The sequence below is a fragment of the Papio anubis genome, chromosome 13 (assembly GCF_008728515.1).
Source record: "Papio anubis isolate 15944 chromosome 13, Panubis1.0, whole genome shotgun sequence".
Classification (NCBI taxonomy): domain Eukaryota; kingdom Metazoa; phylum Chordata; class Mammalia; order Primates; family Cercopithecidae; genus Papio; species Papio anubis.
The window spans coordinates 36961279-36981268 of record NC_044988.1 but is presented as its reverse complement, the minus strand read 5'-3'; the positions used below and the strand labels follow the sequence as shown (position 1 = coordinate 36981268).

Here is a 19990-nt window from a genome sequence, read left to right as displayed (position 1 = left end):
ACACAGTTCTCTTCAATATACCAACACAATTAACACCCCACATGCTCAGGTTGGTAAATTATTTCTAAACTGGAAGTTTGTCACATATTCTTATTGACAGAAAGAGAATAAAAGCAAAGAGAGGCAAAACAAACAAAATGTCATAGGAGAAGAACCTATTGCAAAAAGAATAAAAGTCAGCCCATTGTTGTGGAGCAGAATCCGTAGGGCTATGACATAAGATCACTACAGTGTGGTACTGGCACCTAGAATAAACCTCCTGTTGCCCCTGCCGCAAGCATCAGAGAACCACTGGTTTACCTCTCTGGTTTTCCTGTTCCGGAATCTATGTGTGTTTATCCAGAAGAAAAAGTTGCTGATCAAGGAAGCAGCTCCCTAATCAGCCTAAATGGGAGGAGTGAGGAAGGACAAACCAGTGAGGCTGATCTGAGCTTAGAGAAAACTCTGAAGGACAAGGCAGGTGTTTTCACGAATGCATGATCTGTAAAATCTCAGAGAGGCTGCACCTTGCCCTTGGGAATATTCCAAACCAGATCCTACTGGCATATTCTTCTGGATCACCTAAAGACTTCATATAAGAAACCTTCCCTCTTCACATCAGGTGCTCAATTTTCCTGTTTCTGTCTGAACTTTGCTCATTAAAAAAAAAATACAATAGATTTCACACTAAAGTTTTTATCTTCCTCCAGGGTATTTTTCTTCCATTTACTTAAGGAACTGTGCCCAGAAAATATTTTGAGAATGAAACTGTAGCAAGAGTGAAATAACTTACAGAGCCTCAACCTTTTGGGGCATGATTCCATATTACTCATTTTAAATAACTGCTGGTGTCTGGGATTGCTATAGATGTTTGTCCTGTTGCGTCATTGTGGGACATCTGAAAGATATTTTACTGGCAGCTTGCAAAGGAAAGACGAGTGATGGAGACAAGGCCATGGAAAGCATACAGCAGGGTCTGCACGGTGATCCCAGTGCCTCTGAGCTCTCAGATTCACTTTAGGCAAGTCATTTGACACACGCCCCATCACCCCCTCAGGTTTCTTGCCTGCCAAACAGGGATAATAATATTTTTCCAATTTACCTCTCATGGTTGTCATGAATTTTTTATAAAACAACATTCATAGAAAGGTGTTCTGAGGAAAAATATAAAGGTATACATAGGTCATTACTATTTTCAGCCCTCAAGTTCCATTTGGGAACTTACTCCATTAGAATTAAGTTCTAGTTTGCACAGCTATCATCTCCCACTTGCCTTTGCAAAACCAAAATAATGTAAAGAGAGTTATGGGCTGAATTGTGTCCTCCCAAATGCATAGATTGAAACTATAACCCTGCAATGTGACTATATTTGGAGATTAAGAACACCTTTTTGCAACAGCTGGAAATCAAAATATAAACTTCAAAGATACCTTTGTGTCTGTATCTATTGACTCCATTAAGTTAGGTTCTCAGCCTGAGAAAGGTCCTGAAGGGCCTTACTGAGAATGTCCTGACCTGCCACATGTAGCCCAAGCCTCTGGGATTTGGATTCTTAGGAGTTGAGCCAAGGTATAAGGTGACTAGTCTTGGACCTTGAATGGCCCTTACACCATGGAAAAATTTCCCCAGCTGCATTGGAATGTTTGGGCTTTTTACTTTGGTTGAGATTTGAGGTCACACAAATGTCCAATGATAGATGCTAATGTTGAAGTTTTAAAATCTTTATTTTTATATGTTTATTCATGTGTTGTACTCTGTCCAGCTGGATCCAGCTAGATTTTAGGTTCCATGAAACTAACATGTGATTTGCTGTTACTGCCTGTCAGGTGGTCATTCTTCCAGACTCTATGGGCATGTTTTTGGTCAGAAATAATAATATTTTAAAATAACCCTCTGAACTCTATTTTTTTATTATTATTATTATTATTATTATTATTATTATTATTTTGAGGAGGAGGAGGACGAATGGGACACATTGACATGAATCGCTCAGCAGGTGATTTTGTAACACTCAGCGTAGCCTGTGCTGTTATCCAGACTGAAGAAAACGTCCATTTCACCTTCGTCTCTCTGGCTGTGCAACCACCCTCAAATCAACATTACTGAAAGAGTTCTTCAAATTAGCACCATAGAAAGGATATTGTTCTGTGTCTGTCAGAGCTGTTTTCTGTCTCCCTTTTCAGCTGTGCTTTTCCACCTGCAGAAAACTCCACCTACTTCCTAAACCAAAGCAGGCAGTATGCAAGCAGGCATGCCTTTACTAGCAGGAGGGGTCTGAAAATAGCTGTTTAGCTATAAATTCAGAACCTGGTACACCTGGTGTGAGTGCTGGGCGCCTGGGGCCTGACCAAATGGTAGTCCTCTTCTTCCCTCCGCATTCTGGGCCTGGTCCACATGGCCTGGCCTTCTGCCTCAGCTTCCTACCGGGACTTGAGCCCTTTGCCGAGTCACAACTCTCTGGACTAAGGCCCTACACGTTGCCTGGCTTCTCAAAGACCTGGGGAGAAAAAACATGCTCCCATAGCCTCTTTTCACTCTTCCTCCTTCCTCACTGCGGGCAACCATTGCCTTCCCAACAACTGGCTAGGCTCCTGTGTGAACACAGATATCCAGAGGAATGTCACTGTATTATAAAGATTGAATATTCAGTGCCAGGTTTGAATACATCCTGGTGGGGGGATGATGGCTTAGCCAATCAACTGACATGTGGGATAGGAGCTGACAAGAACATTCTTATCCCCAAGAATTGTATATAGCCCTGATCTGCTCCAAACCACATATAGAAGAGAGACCTAAGGCTCAGAGAAAAAGCTGAGGCAACACACTATGAATCATTCATTATTTATTAGTTTATTCAATAAATACTGAATACTTAGTAGGTACAAGAAATGCACTGCTGTGGTTTCTCTTTCATTTGAGAGATTTGCTTGGTTTAATAGAAGTCCCACCCTTCCTATATAACAAATCTTAGCATAGCAAAAAATGAGGTCATGACACTGAGTTCTCCCTCTATTAAACCACAGGCTCCACGAGTAAAGACTGTGAAGGAGGAGCAGTGAGATTAATCTTTTCTTTTGGAATCTGCAGAAGCCACTTCTGCTGCATGATTAGACAAGTGAGTTTTTTCTCTAACCTTTCTCCAAATAGTTTCTACACTCCACAGTTTGTGGATTTTCAATAGGCAAGGGATGGGGGTGCAAACTCATAACTGTAAAGTCTGACAGGAAACATGTATGAAAGAAAATATGAAACATCATGAAAACCTGAGGAAAAAGAAATCCTTTGATCTAGTGAAGTCTTTAGTAACCATATTTCAAGAACTCTAATACTGTGCAGACTTCTAATGAACGGCCTTCTGGCAATTCTTAAATCTAGAGCTTTGGTTTTGTTGTTGTTGTTGTTGTTAATCCACATACCCCAGTCTCCACAAGATTCCATGCAGGCTTAAAACAATAATCCTTAAACAATGCTATGAAAGATTATGCAGTCATGAGAAAATGAGGTCTGGCAGCGTGTAGCTTACTCCAACAGGGCTTTCCCTTTATTATAATTAAATAGCCTCTGTCCTATCTGTCTGTCCATTCTCACACTGAAGGTTCCTTTTACTTGTGAAATGACTGCTGCAAAATAGAGGCCGAGTCCAGAGGCCTCATCACTCAGTCTCCTCTGAGATGACAAGAACTGTTTTTTCATCTACCTCTGGTGTCTGTGCAGATAAGTAAGTTACTTTCTCTGTATTTTAATTTCACTGAAACCATTGCTTAGCAGCAGCAACAATAAAAAGACTTCCTTTGAAAAATATATACATACATGTGTATGTCTGCGTACGTAGATACAGATATATATACATACATGCATGTGTATCTTCAAAGGTAAAAAAATCCATTTGTTATTGCATTAGTTAATATTTAGACTATGAAAAATAGTTTAATAAGAATAATAACAAAGATTTTTGAACATATCTATGCCAGGTGCCTTGTGGTTTTGCTTGATCATAATAACACTACGGCAGCCATTATTAATATTCTCATTTTACATAGTAGGACATAAAGGTATAAAAAGGGATGCAAACCATCATCCTTCATGAAATTTAAAATTTTCCCCTAGATGTTTTTTTAAATCATATTTCAAAAAGATAAGAAAAATGGAACATCTGCTCAGTGAAACTGCAGGCAGAAAACGATGAACTCTTAGATTAAGCCAATTGTCCATAGGCAGTTTCTCTTGGCTTTCTTTAATAATTTAGAAGTAATGTTTCCTTCTTCTCATGAAGTGCTTTTGGCATCTTTGATTTGTATTACTTTGGAAAGAGCAAAGTCAGTTAATTAAAATCATAAACCTAGATGAACTAGGTTAGGATTCTACTCTGCTAATAACGTTAATGTTTCATGGTGTGTTAGCCTATCTAATAATGAGAAAGTGACTACTTTATCTTTCAGATATTTTCATTTACTTTCTTATGAGCAGCACAGCTAAAAGTTTTGTTTTGTTTTAAATGAGAAAAGAAGTATTTGTGACAACAAAAAAGTAATCATGTTTCTGGATATGTAAACACGAAATCTATAAAACAAATGCTTTCCTAAAATGTCTTCTTTTATCACCGATTTATCTGACAGCAAACATTGTTTTCCTGGGGAACAAAAGATTTTGTGGAGGAAAGTTTGTATCCTAAAGCAGATTGATTATACAAACTGAATATATTGTAGAGTCAAGAATGAGAATCCATTTCTCTATCCAAATCAGAGATGCTTAGGTTTAAATGTTTCACTGAAATTGTCTTTGTGTTGATAGTTTAGCCACCATGCCTATCCCCTTGCCAATAATACACATTCATAAATCAGTCAGGTTTCTGTTGGATTGAAATATTGACACTGTGGTCAGAAGAAGAAAACCATGGTCAAACCAATATGATGTCTTTGAGTCAGATTTCAGTGAATTTGATCGATCTGGCCCAAAAATATTTGTAAGATTTAATAAGCTACATTTAATTTTCCCCACCTCTAAACTGAGCCAGAGAGAAAATCTTCATATATAATAATAACAACCAAAATTCCTATGAAAGCTTTTTTCTGTTCATTCAACCTGGAAGAACAGGAAACTTTAATGAATGCCAACATGGACATAAAAGAGAGGGAACATTTTTAAATTTATTAAGACAAACAGTGTAGTATAGTGGAAATAATATTTCAAGTCCTGGACTTGCACACTAACTCTGTCATTTAATTGTGTGATGAGCCTCCTGAGCCTCAGAATCTTCTTCTAAAAACTAGATCTATAATGCTTCTTCTATTTACCCCATAAGATTGCTGTATCTCAAGAGTAAGTCTGCTTAAAAGTATTTTGTAAATATGTAAGTACTCCAAATCATTTTAATATTAATTCTTGTTTAAACAAAAATTTTGGGGGGGAGTGATAGTAGTTGATGTTATTGCTGCTGTTTAGAATGACAGCCTCCCAGGAGAACCATTTCCATTTTCATTGCAACTCCAGAGACAACAATCAATGCTATTCAAGTAATCTTTGTGTCATACAAGCAGGTCTGCATAGAACACTAAGTAATCAATAGTCTCTATTCTTTGATCCTGACAAAATGAATGATCAAAGCATTCCAAGCAGTCAATAAGCCTGACTCTTTTAAAATAAATCAAGTATTTTATTACTTTTCCCTGAAGTGACTGCCCAAATCAGGGAGGGGCAGAGGCAGGCATGCCCACAAAACTAACCAAGGAAGTATCCTCTGGTTAAATCATTGTGAAGCAGAACTGTTACAATGCTTGGGGTTTGTAAGCACACTGAAAAGAATTATATATCTATACAAACCTGTTACTAAAATTCTTCATAACAGTAATAATTTAGGAAGGTAAAAGAGGGTAGATGGATAGATGGATGGACAGAGAGACAAACAAGGGACCAATGGATAGATAGATATAGTAGATGAATAAAATTAAAAGTGTATGCTTCCAGTACCAATTTTAACAATTCAGTCAAATAGGAGAAAGAAAAAAATTACTCTTAATGACATACCTAGGGATAATGACCATAAATGTTTTAATACTTACTAATGTTCCTTATAGTATTTTTCTATGTATAGTTTCCTGTTAGTTTATTTTACACAATTGATGCTATACTATGGGTTGATGTTTGTGTACCCCCAAATATATATGTTGAAACGCTAATCCCCAAGGTGATGATATTAGGAGGTGGGACCTTTTGGGAGGTAATGAAGTCATGAGTGGGGAGCCCTTATGGATGGAATTAGTGCCCTTATAAAATAGGCCCAATCTCTTGTTGCTCCTTCTCACATGAGGACACAGCCAGAAGATACCATCTATGGATCAGAAACTAGACCCTCACCAGACACCAGATCTGCTGGAGTATGGACTTCCTAGCTTCTAGAACTGTAAAAAATAAATTTCTGTTGTTTATAAACTACCCAATTTATGGTATTTTTTTCATAGCAGCCTGGATGGACTAAGACAACATATTTAATTTTAAAATCAACTTTGTTGGGGGTATAATAAAATTTGTAAATTTTAAATATAAAACTTGATAATATTTTGATTTTTAAAAAGTCTCATGTACCCACTATCCCTATCAAGACACAAAACATTTATATCACCAAAATGGTCCCTTGTACCCTTTACAGTAAAGTGCCTCTCAAACCATGCCCCTGGCTGTCACTGATAAGTTTTTTGTTGCCATAGATTTGTCTTGTCTACTCTAGAAATTCATATATGGAAACACAGAGTTTGTAATTATTTGTGCCTGGCTTTTATTCACTTGGCATAATGTTTCTGAGATTTAGTCATGCATCCATCATTTGTTCTTTTCATCATTGAGCACTATTCCATTGTATGAATTTAATACAATTTGCTTATTCATTTACCTTCTGAGGAACATTTGGATTGTTTCTAGTTTTTTTGGTATTAAGAATAAAGCTATTCTGAACATTTATATGTTAAATATAAAAGTTTTAATGATGCTTTTTATACTCATATAAAACAGAAGTATTTATCAATTATTTATAAAATTTTCAGGAATATTATTTCAAATGCCTAATTTTCCTTCAGTGGATACACCATAATTTACTTAAACATCCTCTATATCTGTATATCTAAGTTGTTTCTCATTTTTTAATAAATAATAATGTAAGAAACATCTTTGCTTTTGCTCTGCTTTGAGTGCCAGCAAAGTTTTTAAGAGTAGTTTAAAATTAAGTTGAAATAAAAAATTGGAAAAAAAATGCTTAATAATGTTCTTTTCATTCTTTGGTCTTAAATATACATTAAAACATTGGACATTCTACCAGGATAATTAACAAATGCATTCTACATTCTAGATGCTTTCTAAAGAGTTTCCTCTCTTCCTGGCTTTTATTCGTTTTTTTCTTTCTTTTTTCTTTGCTAAGAGTTTCTGAAGAGCGTTAGCTTCGTTTGCTATCTTTTCCCTTTTCAATTGACAATCACCTTGATGAATAGAGGAAGCAATGCATCTTAACTCTCTTTGAATTAATTGGAAGGAAAGAAACTGTTCAATGAAGCCTGATATGTAGGTGGTGAGAATTGTTTGTTTTTTTTTTCTTAAGCTTGGAAAATGTGCTTCTGCAACATGGCAGTCGAGCCCCACATCAAAGAAGCAAAATATAGAATAACAGAACAAAAAAGAAAATTCTTTTTGGAGCCAAAAAAATGATCAAAACAAAGCTTTAAAGGTAAAGCTTATAGTGACAGAACTGCTGGGGACTGAAGCGTTTAAAATACACCTGTGTGTATACTAATTGGAAAACTCATATTCACAATCTCAACAGTCCTTACACAAGCAACATCCTTACTGTGTGTTTCTGTTCTAAATGGCCCCAGTATCATTTTTCTGGGGAAGAGGACACTGGGTCCATTTCTGTACTTGGACTTAAAGAACAAGACCATGCTCAAGGTATTTAAAAATGTAACTCATACAGGTAAGTAATGTTCTCTAATTTATCCCTCTGTTTTCCATACCAAGAAACGGACCCTTAAAATACCTCATTGCCTTCAACTGTTCTTTGCAATTACTGCGGTCATATCTGCATATTTTTAATGATTATATATTTGCATACCCTTTCTCTTGGGGACCTAAGGTCTCACTTCTACAGATAACATTGAATATTCAGGTTTTAGAATCAGAGAGAATTGAGTTCAAATCCTACCTCTGGCTCTCACAATCTCACGTGGGTATGTTCCTCAAGCCTATCTTCAGGATGGTTTGGTTGTGTGTTAATATTTGATAGAGAGATATAATCTTTACCTAAAAGAGAATTTCCTCTCCCCTTACCTTGAAGTGCTTTCGAGAATTCACAGAATGTTTTGTTATATATTTTTTAATTCCAAAAGTCTTGGCAATAATTTCTAGACTACACCATATCTGCTGATAAGCACCTTGTGTCTGTGTGGCATTTTTTACTTTTCAAACTTTTTCCAATTTCTACTTCACTAGATCAGATTCTTGAAATGCAGCCTATATCTGAGATAGCATTCATCTCAAAGAGAGAAATAGTTTGGTGACTTCTTACTAAAATTTGAAAGGATCTGTTCATTTGTTAACAGCAACATCTTTTGTTGATAAAGTGCCTTATGAAGTTTTAATTATGAACTCACCGGTACATATGTGATTATACACCCCAAAAAGGTGGCAAGTTTTGAGCCCAACTTACCATACAGCTATAGATAGATAGATAGATAGATAGATAGATAGATAGATAGATAGATAGATAGATAGAGGCATACATACATACATGTGTGCATACAATGACATATATACACATAATGGCCCAGACGTAGAACAAAATTTTTGCTTTGAAAAATGCTGTGGTCTAGTTCATTTGGAAATTCTAGTACCTTAGATATACACCAGGAGATGTCGATGATTAGTTTTAGTAGTTAACTTGACTGGATTAAGGAATACTCAGATAGCTGTCAGGGCATAATTTTGGTGTATGTCTGTGTGGCTGTTTATGTAAGAGATTGGCATTTGAATCAGTGGGCTGAGTAAGGAAGATCCACCCTCATCCAAGGTGGGTGGGCATCTTCCAATCAGCCGAGAGCCCAGATAGAACAAAAAGTCAGAGGAAAGGTGAGCTCACTTTCTCTTTTCTCTCTTCTCTCTCTCTCCTGCAGTTGGGGTACCCTCCTTCTCCTGCCTTTGGACATCAGAACTCCAGGTTCTCCAGTCTTTGGACTCCAGGACTTGCACAAACACCCACAGGTTCTCAGGCCTTCTGCCTTGGAATGGGAGCTACACCACTGGCTTCCCTGGCTCTCCAGCTTGCAGAGGGCATATTGTGTAACTCCTCAGCTTACATAATTGCATGAACCCCTAATAACTTTCCTATCTATCTATCATCATGTGCTTTGACTTAAAGAACAAGACCATGCTCAAGGTATTTAAAAATGTAACTCATACAGGTAAGTAATGTTCTCTGTCTGTCTACCTATCTACCTGCCTACCTACCCACTATCTATCTATCTAGTGCCCTATTGGTTATGTCTTTCTGGAGAACCCTAATACAAAGATCATACTTAATTTTCACTGTTCATTTCAAAAAATATTTATTGAGCACATTTCTGTGTTAGAGACAGAGACATCTGTACTTGAATCCCTCAAGCAGATCTCCACCTTTAAAGAATGTAACCTGAATTTTTTGATCATTCAAATCAAAGTATTCTCATAAGTTACATTTAATATAACTTATTAATTTTCCAGTAACTCTTACTCTCAGAAATTTGTTGGTTGCTTCATGAAATTATTACAGTGAAATATTTCTTCTAAAAATTTTCCTCAGCTATTTGACTTAGTGGGCTAGGGCTGATATACCAAAATACCGTAGACTGGGTGGCTTAAACAATAGATATTTATTTCTCATAGTTCTGGAGGCGACATGCCCAAGATCAGGGTGCCAGTACAGCCAGGTTCTTATTGAGGGCTCTCTTCCTCACTTACTGATGGCCACCTTTCTGCTGTATCCTCACATCCTGGAGAGTGAAAGTTCTGGTGTTTCTCTCTCTTCTTATAAGGACACTGATGCTATCATAGAGTCTTTATCCTCATGACCACATCTAAACCTAATTCCTTTTCAAGACCCCCACCTCCTAAAGCCATCACACTGGGGATTAGGGCTTCAGCATACGGACTTTGGTGGACCACCAATTACAGTCCCTAACACCACTGCTATAAGAATGAATGTTTGTGTCTCCTCAAGTTCATATTTTGCGATCTAATCCTTAATGGTATAATATGAGAAGGTGGGGCCATTGGGAGGTGATTAAGTCATGAAAGCTCTGCCCACATGAATGGCATTAGTGCCCTTATAAAAGAAACCCTAGAGAGCTAGCTGGCCTCGTCTGCCATGTAAGCATGCAGCAAAAAGGTGCCATGAGCAAGACAGCAAGCCCTCACCAGACACCAAATCTGCCGGCACCTTAATTGTGGACTTACCAGCCTCCAGGACTGTGAGCAATAAAGTTTCTGTTGTTTATAGATTATACAGTTCATGGTACTTTGTTATAGCCACCCAAAAGGACTAAGGCAGCTACCCACTGGCAGACTTCCAGGTATGATCATTACAACCTTCCTGACCTGGACCTCGTCTGTGTTGCCGATCTGTGAGTCAGTAATGGGAACAACAACAAAGACTGTCAAAGGCAGGAAAGGAAAATAGCACATATTCAAGGACTCTAACAGGAAAAAAGGGCAGGGTTTAACTTCAAAATGCCATTATTGTCTTAACACCAAACTGAAAGAAGTGGCCTCACTAGAGCTGTGGCAAAGGGTCAACAGTTGGGGAGGTGCGAGAGACTGAAGGAAGGTTCCAAAGTGCTCCAGGAAGTTTCTTACCAGCATTATCTCCTGACCATGTGAGGGTTTTCTGTGCTTTCTTCATCAGGCCTTTTTCAATTATGAGTGAATCACAAATCAAACTGACTTAAGAAACACAAAAGTAAGCATGAAATCTATTGGCTCTTGAATACCTGGGAAGTTCAAGGATCCAAGGCATGACTGGAGGTAGGGGTTGAAATATTGTCCCTAGACCTAAGGGTATTTCCGTTTCTTGGCTCTCAGAATCTCTGCTTCACCCCAGATAGTCTCTGCCCACATGGTGGCCTCAAGCAGTACTCCACATAACCATGATGTCCAGGGGCACAGAATGTTCTGATTGGCCAAGTTTGTATCATGTGCCTACCCTGGGGACTGCGGGGTGGGGTTAGTCCCACCCGAACCACATGACTTGGGGGGTAGGATCTGGTCCCTGAGATAAGAACCTTTTGATTAAAAGATGGGGAGAATAGATGTTAGGATTTCAGTTCTCCATGACTGGTCTCTGGCTGCAACCCCAGGCAAGCAGTGTCCATTAAAACTTCAGACTTTAAAGTCAAACAGATCTGTATTCACATCCTAGGTCTACCACTTCCTAGCAGTGGGGCCTCAGGCAAGTTGCATAATCTCTCTGTACCTGTATCTATAAAATGGAAATATTAATTATACCTTGCTCATAGATTTCCTATGAGGATTATATGAGACCATATGTATAGAAAGCACAATATAGTACCCACCAAACAGTAACCAAGCACTTAAATATGTAAAGAAGGAGGTGTGACTGAGAAGCATAGACAATTTGGAGACAAAATGAATTTTATCTCTGAACAGTCATGGGCACCTTTTAAAATCATTGATAAAAAGATGGAAACAAAACTCAAACTTAATTCGTCTACTGGTATTAAATGTTTCATAGGTATACTAAGATGTTTCTCAAACATTTCATAAGGATTTCCATCACTGCATTGAAGATTTTCTCAATAGTTTCACAACTTCAGAGTGGTAACCACTATTTAGCTTCTGCACCTTTGTTAAAAATATATGCATGATTTAGGAGAAATATTTTGAAATATTAGGATTTTTCACAGCCCTCAATTACTCTTCTGTGGTCATCTGCAAATGCAGGCTACCTGGTTACGTACTTTGATGGGGAAGAAGAGGGGAAATTCAGGACCTACACAAAAGATTGAAGTAAAATCTAATACAAAATTGAGATTGCTAACACAGCACAGAAGTGCCAAAACTGCATGGATAAGTGATTTTGAAAACCATCAAACAGACATTCCACAAGGTCAACCAAAATGCAGTGTGCCTGAGAGTAATGAGTGACTTTAGTCCAATAGTTATTAAACTGCCTGAGAGAAAGTTTTTCTCTTCTACTAGCTTCTTTCCCTTATAGGAGAATATTATGTAATATATACATTTCATCTTGCCTTTAATTGCTTGGTTTAATAATAAATATTTAACAATATTTTTTTAATGTTTGCTATACCAGAGGAGAAATCTGTCTTGGTGTTGGAGTGTCTTGGAATTCGTGACAAGGACAAAAGTACACCAAGTAAACTAGTAAAAGAAAAGGTAAGAAGGTCCAATCCAAAATCCAAAGAAGTCCATTTACTTTTCTTCTGTCCTTCATTTTTCCCTCCTTCCCTCCCTTCCTTCTTTCCTTTCTTCCTTCTTTCTTTTAAGCACAAGCAATATGTGACTATTTTGTCATATTCAAATGATATTTTTACAAACAAAAGAGCCAAATTTGATAATATGCTGAGGTTATGTGCCATACAAAAACATAATCTTTGACGGTCAGGATTGAATTTGCATTGTTAATTGCAATGATTTTCTACATCAACTACACCAAAACACCTAAGTGAAAAATCCACTTGACTCTCTTGGTAATATCACAACCAACAGCCAAACAGTTTCATAATTAAATGCACCTTAAAAATTATTTCATGGGCATATTATAGACATTACCCTTGTGAACTTCAATTGGAGTTGTTTGTCAGTATAAAATTTAGTACTTCTCCTTTGGTGAATAATAATAAAGTAGTTAAAGTAGTGTCATGGTTTGAATGTGCCAAAGGTCATTTGTTGGAAAATTAATCCCTAATTTAGCAGTGTTAAGAGGTGGGAACTTTCAGAAGTGTTTAGGTCATGAAGGCTGTGTACTCATGAATGGATTAATGTTGTTATCATGGAAGTGGGTTTCTGATAAAAAGGGTAAGTTTGGCTCCCTTCCCTCCTCTCTCTTTTGCATACATGCTCTCTTCCCTTAATGTTTAAGGTACTCTCTCTTAAATTTCAAAAATGGCCATAAGGTTTTTAAGCCCATGGGCTTTGGTATCAAACAGATGTAGGTTCAGTCTCAGATTTGTCATTTATTAATCATGATTTTGGAAAATTACTTAATAGATGTACATTCCAGTTTCTTCATCTATACAAAGAAGATAATTTTAAAAACTACGTCAAGAATTGGTAATGAGGGTTAAATTCAGATTTCATATAAAGAGCTCAACATAACATCTGACGTATAATGAGCACACAATGCATTTAACTATAGATACTTAGATTCTGTACTTGTTTAAATATAGTTTGCTTGTTTGTTTTACTTTGTTTTTAAAAGTCTTGGATCCATGAATGACGGATTGAAAAACAGATCAAATATTTTTCTGTTTAAGTCCCATAGATCATGTGCTTATTGAGCATAGGGACTGGCTTGTTACCATTTTAACCCCAGACCCTCCCAGGAGGCCTAAGACAGAGTAAGTACTAAATAAGCAAGTGTTGAGCTTGTCATATTCTCCTCACTTTTCTTTTACTTTTTGCATAACAGATGCTACCTTATGGGTGGGTGTGATTCTCCCTAGTCAACCTTGGGCAGAATTCAGCAATTCTCTTCATTCCCAAAGGAAAATCTACCTCACTGGACCTTGGTTTAAAAAAAATGAGGGGGGGGGATTTTTCTGGAGGTTTAGCAATGGGGCAAGAAAAAAGGATTTACGTTACACAGCATGGGTTTTCTTTTCAGATCTCCCAGATCCCTTTTGTCTTCAATCTTACAGACTTTCCAACAAAGTCCTTCCATCTCCACTCTCTCTATTTCAGTATCTTCCCTGGGAACTGCTTTCTTTACCCATTTTATATACAAAATAATTTAGCTCCTGTAATCTGGCATCCACATTGCTTTATGCAGTCACGTGTTGCTCAATCATGCAATATGTCCTGAGAAATGCAACATGAGGTGACTTTGTCATTGTGAAAACACCATAGTGTACTTACGCAAACCTAGGTGGTATAACGTACTACATCCATAGGCTATGTGGCATAGCCTACTGATCCTAAACTACAAACCTGTATAGCATGTTACTGTATTGGATACTGTAGGCAATCGTATTTGCCTTAAATGTTTACACAATTTTAAGTATTTTTGTATCTAAGTAGATACAAATATGGAAAACGTACAGTAAAAATAAAGCATTATAATCTTATGGACCACCATAAGATGTGTGGTCCATCTTTGACTGAAACATCATTATGAAGTGCATGCATGCACTCTCTTTAAGGTAAGTAAACAAAAATTCTTCCATGTTTAGGTTCTATTTTCTCTGAATGGGATGCTATAGATAGCAAATGTCATTGTCTCTCAATTCTATTTTTTTCCTTTTCCTATAAAGATTATATTTAATTATTTATTTATTGTCACACTAGACTGCAAACTGTGAGCACAAAGACTGTCAGTCAAGTTCACCACCTCAGCATTAACCTACAATATAACGGGCACTCAGTAACTATTCATTTGTAATGCATGTCACTGTAGAATAAATCTGATTTCTAACTTGTGGGCAGTACATACTTAATTATTTATATACTCTGTATCTAGTGAGCTTGCATGTGTGTGGATATGCACAGGCATGCATGCATGTGTTTGTGAGCACGTGTGTGTGTTGGGGAAAGTATTATTATCTTTCTCACACTTACTTTAAAGATTCCTTTAAGATATTCGTTTATCAAAAACTTGATCAAATCCTCTGATGCTTTAGCTAATGAGTGAGGATATTACACTCAATTCCAGATGTCAAATCAAAAAGATTATAAAATAGAGTTTCATCAAAGGAAAACGATGTTTTTGATAATAATGACAAAGGCACATTACTTCTTCTGAGAGAAAAGTAAATTTTAACATACTAATTCTCATTAGATTCAGACATAGAAGCCTTAGAGATATTCAGTTTGATATTTTTATTATATTTCCTTTATCCACATTATCAGTTCTTTTGTTTTCTTGCATTTTTATTTTTAATTGTCCTTGTACTCCTCTCATCCTGTGGCCAATTCCCCTGATCCCATTTCTTATTTTCCTGCTGTGTTCACTTCTTTCACTTGCTAACTTGATTTATCTGCCTTGCTTGGTATCAGTTTCTAACCTTTTCCCTTATTTTCCTCTGACTTCTTCTTATCCCCCAGCTAATCCTTTGACCTTTTTGTAATCTCTTTTCTTTCCACATTATCTTGTTTTCAGAGTTGTCCTTATCTGCTTAGCCCTCAGTCAAGTTCAGGGGAACATTCAATCCGAAAAGTCTTTAGCCTATAAATGGATTACCAGTTGTCTCAGGAGGGTTGGCTCACCAAGATACCTGAAAAAGAGCCTTTCTGTTTCCAAGGCCTTTCCAGAAGAGATGAAGCCTCCACATTCTCTTCCCTGCTCTTCCTCACTGTCCCACCTGCTCAGTGTTTTGAATTCTTCAGGCACAATTTCTAAGTAAAAGAGGCACATTGGTTAGCTCAAGTTTTACCCAATTATTTATTGTTTTCTCACCCTTTTCCTCTACCTTCTGTCTTAAGGATTTTAAAGACTGAGGGGCAACTTGGCACAGGCCTGCCTGCATCTTTCAGATTTAAATTGATACTCTAAAAAGCCTGGCCACCTCCAAGGCAAATGTTCCCCGAGTTTCGATTTAGTTTTCATTAGGAACCGGGCAGCCCTGTGCCAGCCTGCCTGCCCATTTAAACAAGGCCTCTCTCAGGGGATTATGCAGTTGCAAGCTGAAATATCTATATGCAAATGAACCTTTCTGTATTTGCTATCAGCTACCACAGAAATTTTCCATTCCTTCAAAGCTATTTTAAAAAACACCAGAAAAACAGAGACAGAAAAGAAGCAAGAAAATCTGTTTAGCATAGATGGAAACCCTGAAGAAAGAGTGGTTAGCTCCCACCCTCCCCACTCCCACTCCACCCCACTCACCCCTTCAAACAGCTGCAAGAGGTAGAGAATCCACCCCCCAATCCCATGGAACATCAATGTATCCTAAGGCAAGGTTATTTCACACTTCTAATATATCCAAAATAAATAGCTGGGGCACAACAGAAGTAAGGATGCTTCTCTTGAGGTGAAAAACATAAGGAAGTTCAGAGCTGGTCTGAAGTTTGTGAACAAAATAAATGTTATATTTTAAAAAGTATAGAATTAAATCTATGTTATTTGCATAAATATAGGGGAATAGCATTGTGGATGTGATGCTGCATGTATTATATAAACTTAAAAGTATTTTTGTGTTTTGAGTTGCAAGGTATATTTGCACAAATGTTGAATATTGTGAGACCCAGTCACATAGTGACTGAGCACTTGAGTACTTGAGCAGGTCTTTTGGGCTTCAGTTTCCTCATCTATAAATTAGCAACTAAACTAGATCAGTGATTCCTAAATCATTAGAAGACCCCTCATACTTTGTTTAACCTCATATTTGGAAACAATTTCAAAATTAAAGAAAAATCACAAGACAAATACAAGGAATGCTCATTATCCTTCACCCAGATTCTCGTACAGTTAACATTTTGTCCCCACTGCTTTACCATTGCTTGAATTAATCAATCCATCAATCTATCTATCTATTTATCTTATCTATCAATCTATAATTTTTTCTGTTTTTGAGACAGAGTCTCGCACTGTTGCCCGGGCTGGAGTGCAATGGCATGATCTCGAGTCACTGCAACCTCTGCCTCCTGGGGTTCATGCAATTCTCCTGTCCCAGCTTCCTGAGTACCTGGGATTACAGGCACACACCACCACACCCAGCTATTTTTTTGCATTTTTAGTAGAAATGGGGTTTCACTATGTTGTCCGGACTGGTCTCGAACTCCTGACCTTGTGATCCACCCACCTCGGTCCCCCAAAGTGCTGGGATTACGGGTGTAAGCTACCGCACCCGACCCAATCTATAATTTTTTACTGAATGGTTTGAAAGTTACATACATAATGCCCCTTTATTTCTAAATTTCAGTACAGTTTCACCTTCTTTTCAAGTGCATGTGCAAATAATCCATTGCAGAAAAGTCCACCATTGTTGATTAAGACTCTAAGGCAGCAAATACTTTCACTGACATCTGTAAAGAGTCGTTGTGGCAAACACTGTCATTTTCTGGTGACCACGAACTTAAAGAAACCTGATATTTACCTCCTGATCTTTTGTTTCTCATTTGAATATGGGCATAATAGTGAATACCATTTATAATTTGCTTACTTTGTGCTGGGCAATTATAAATGTTACTTCACTTAGCCCTACAATAAATGTTCAAAGTAGACATTATGAAGTAAGTATATGAACAAAGGATGGAGAGAAATGAAGTAAGTGGTGCTTAGTGTCATTTTAGATAAGACAATCAGAAAAGACCTTCCTGAAAACATGACATCTAAAGGAAGAATTCTAATTCTGTTGGGGAAAAAAAAATTCCTGGTTCCCACAGTGACTTTATCAATTAGAAACTACACGCAACTATCAGCAATAGAAACTCAATTTCAGAAATTCAAAGAAATTAGAAGTTCTTTTTCTCGTATGTAGAGAAAACTCAGAGGTAGGCAGTTCTGGTCTATGTTATTAACTCTACAATCATCAGGAACTTAGTCTCACTTAGTCTCCTGTATTTTCATTATACATTCTTAGTGCATGCTTTCAATCCTAAAATTAGCCTTATGTCTAAGATGGCTGCTGGACCTCCAGTTATTATATTTACATTCTACACAGGCAGTAAAAGGAAAGATAAAAGGTCATATATCCCTAAGCAGCTCCCTAAGTCAGCTGGCTTGTTTTAAGTGTTACCTAAAGACTTCGGCTTACATGTCATTAACTGAGGTAAGATTGAAAATGTGGGCGTTAGCTAGTAGCAAAGCCATCCAGAATAAAATTAGGAGTCGATTGGTGGAAAGGGGAGGATGATACTGTGTGAGGAGCTATCGGTCTTTGATCCAGAGAAGTGAAAAAAAAATTGGATTCTGTCTTAGTTTGAATTCACCCGAAAACAGGACCTGAGACTAGTTTATTTGAGAGGTGATCTTGGGAAGTAAGGGAGTTGGAAAATGAGAACACAGTTGCCAGATCCAGCAAATAACAATATAGAAAGCCCAGTAAATTTAAAATTCTGATAAAAAACCAGTAACTTTTTAGTACAAATATGTCCCAAACCTTGCATGAGAAATACTTATACTAAATAAATTTTCCACTGCTTATCTGAAATTCAGACTGAGCTGGGTTTCCTGGCAGCCCTAGCAGGGAGAAAAGCCAATGAAGGGTACAATAATAAATAGGTTATCAGTGTGGACAAATGAGGTTCCGACTTGGCTGGGCACCTTCTGAGAAACCATATAAAATGTATCCTAGAATTGAGCTTCAGCAGGACAGAGAGCCTGGGGCATTTTTCCATGGACTCCCATCACAAGGGCAGCAGTAACAAGTCTTTGGCTCTTCAGAATTGTTCTGACTTGCGGCTAAGCAAGCCCATTCTGCTAGGGAAGGAAGTACTCCAGCAAGGAAACAGAGAGAAGCAGGCATTTAAAGTGGGAAGCATTCCACGGGGTACCTGAAACTGCCCACCACAGGGGCAAAGAATTCAGAAGTCAGCCCCGGGGACATGCCGCAGGTTACCAACAGAGTCAGCTAGTGTTTCTTTTCATTCGCTCTCCTGCTTTACTTCTGGCTCACAAAGCAACTCTGTGATTGTCATATGGCTTCCTAAATGTTACAGGGAGAGAGTGGCTCAGGACTAAGGCCTTCAGCCTTGTCATCCATCTGTGACTTTCAATATGTAGGAATCAATGAGCATTCTGCTCTTTTATATTGGCCATGGGAGCTCAGTCAATGTAACTGCTCCTAAGAAATGTACTTACTTTTAGGGTGCTGACAATGTATGTGTCTGGACCAGTAAGACTGTGGAACAGGCCTCCAGACAGTGCCAAGATGCTGTTACAAAGAATGGTATCCTCTGGAGTCTCCTGAGATAGCAGGCTTTCTCCTCACAGTCCTGAAACCTTGGAATGATATTTCAATGGTTGAGTCACATTTCCTCTATTTTGGATTTTTACAATCTTTATTTTCCAGATGGGCAAGTTGAATTTCTGGTGTGGACACTGCCCCACAAAAAGCTCATTTTGTGTGAATTATTAGGTAAAGGCTTTGACTTTAAACTTTAAATCATTCTTGGCTTAATGAAAAGCACCTGGTAATTATATATTCCTTTATATTTACAGAGTGGGGTCTTGGATTGATTCAAAGGGAGCTCACATTTCTTAGCAGAGTTTAATTAGCAACAGAAAAAGCATGAGGCTTCTTTCTTTCAGACCCGTGTCTAGCTCTAGTAGCTACTACAGAGCGCTCTGGGGTATGGTGTGAAATCAAAATGTTTTGTCTTCTTCTTGGAATGGATAATTCAGGAGCTAGAGAAAGCTATGCTTTAATACATAAATACGCTTGAGTTATAGTTTTAAAATTTGATTAGAATATGTGTTAGCCTAGGTTCTTCAAGAAGCAGATCTACGTTTCCTGTTTGACTTGCCTTGCCTGCTTCACTCTGTTGCAGGTTTTACCCTCCCTCCGTAAATTACCTGGCAAGAATCCTAAGGCAAGCTCTGAAACAGGTGAGCCTGGGAGGCTCTGAGGTAGTGCCTAAGAGGGAAATGATGTAGACTGAAAGAACAAATGAATTATTTTCACTAGGGGACCTGGTCTAACAGAAATAATTTCACATAGACATATTGGTGACAGTTTCCTGTCACTTTAAACTATAAATGTTATATACACCAGTTCGCTAAACTTTCAGTTCTTAGTGTTAAGAACCCTAAACTTTATTCATAGAATAAAATGATTAATATGCTACTAGCTACTGCACAACT

General features: G+C 37.6%; 1 long non-coding RNA gene across 4 annotated transcripts in view; it reads left to right on the top strand.

Moving 5' to 3' along the window:
- LOC103878348 overlaps positions 1–19990 on the top strand; it is a 59828-nt gene that overhangs the window by 31989 nt on the left and 7849 nt on the right. For 2 of the 4 annotated variants that reach the window (XR_004177870.1, XR_002517605.2), the window contains exons 2-9: positions 3003–3094; positions 3575–3697; positions 7565–7911; positions 9132–9297; positions 10898–11016; positions 12323–12405; positions 13506–13589; positions 19678–19735. This is a non-coding gene — a long non-coding RNA (uncharacterized LOC103878348). The remainder of the gene's footprint in view (positions 1–3002; positions 3095–3574; positions 3698–7564; positions 7912–9131; positions 9298–10897; positions 11017–12322; positions 12406–13505; positions 13590–19677; positions 19736–19990) is intronic. The other 2 variants (XR_002517604.2, XR_004177871.1) reach the window with 2 other exon arrangements.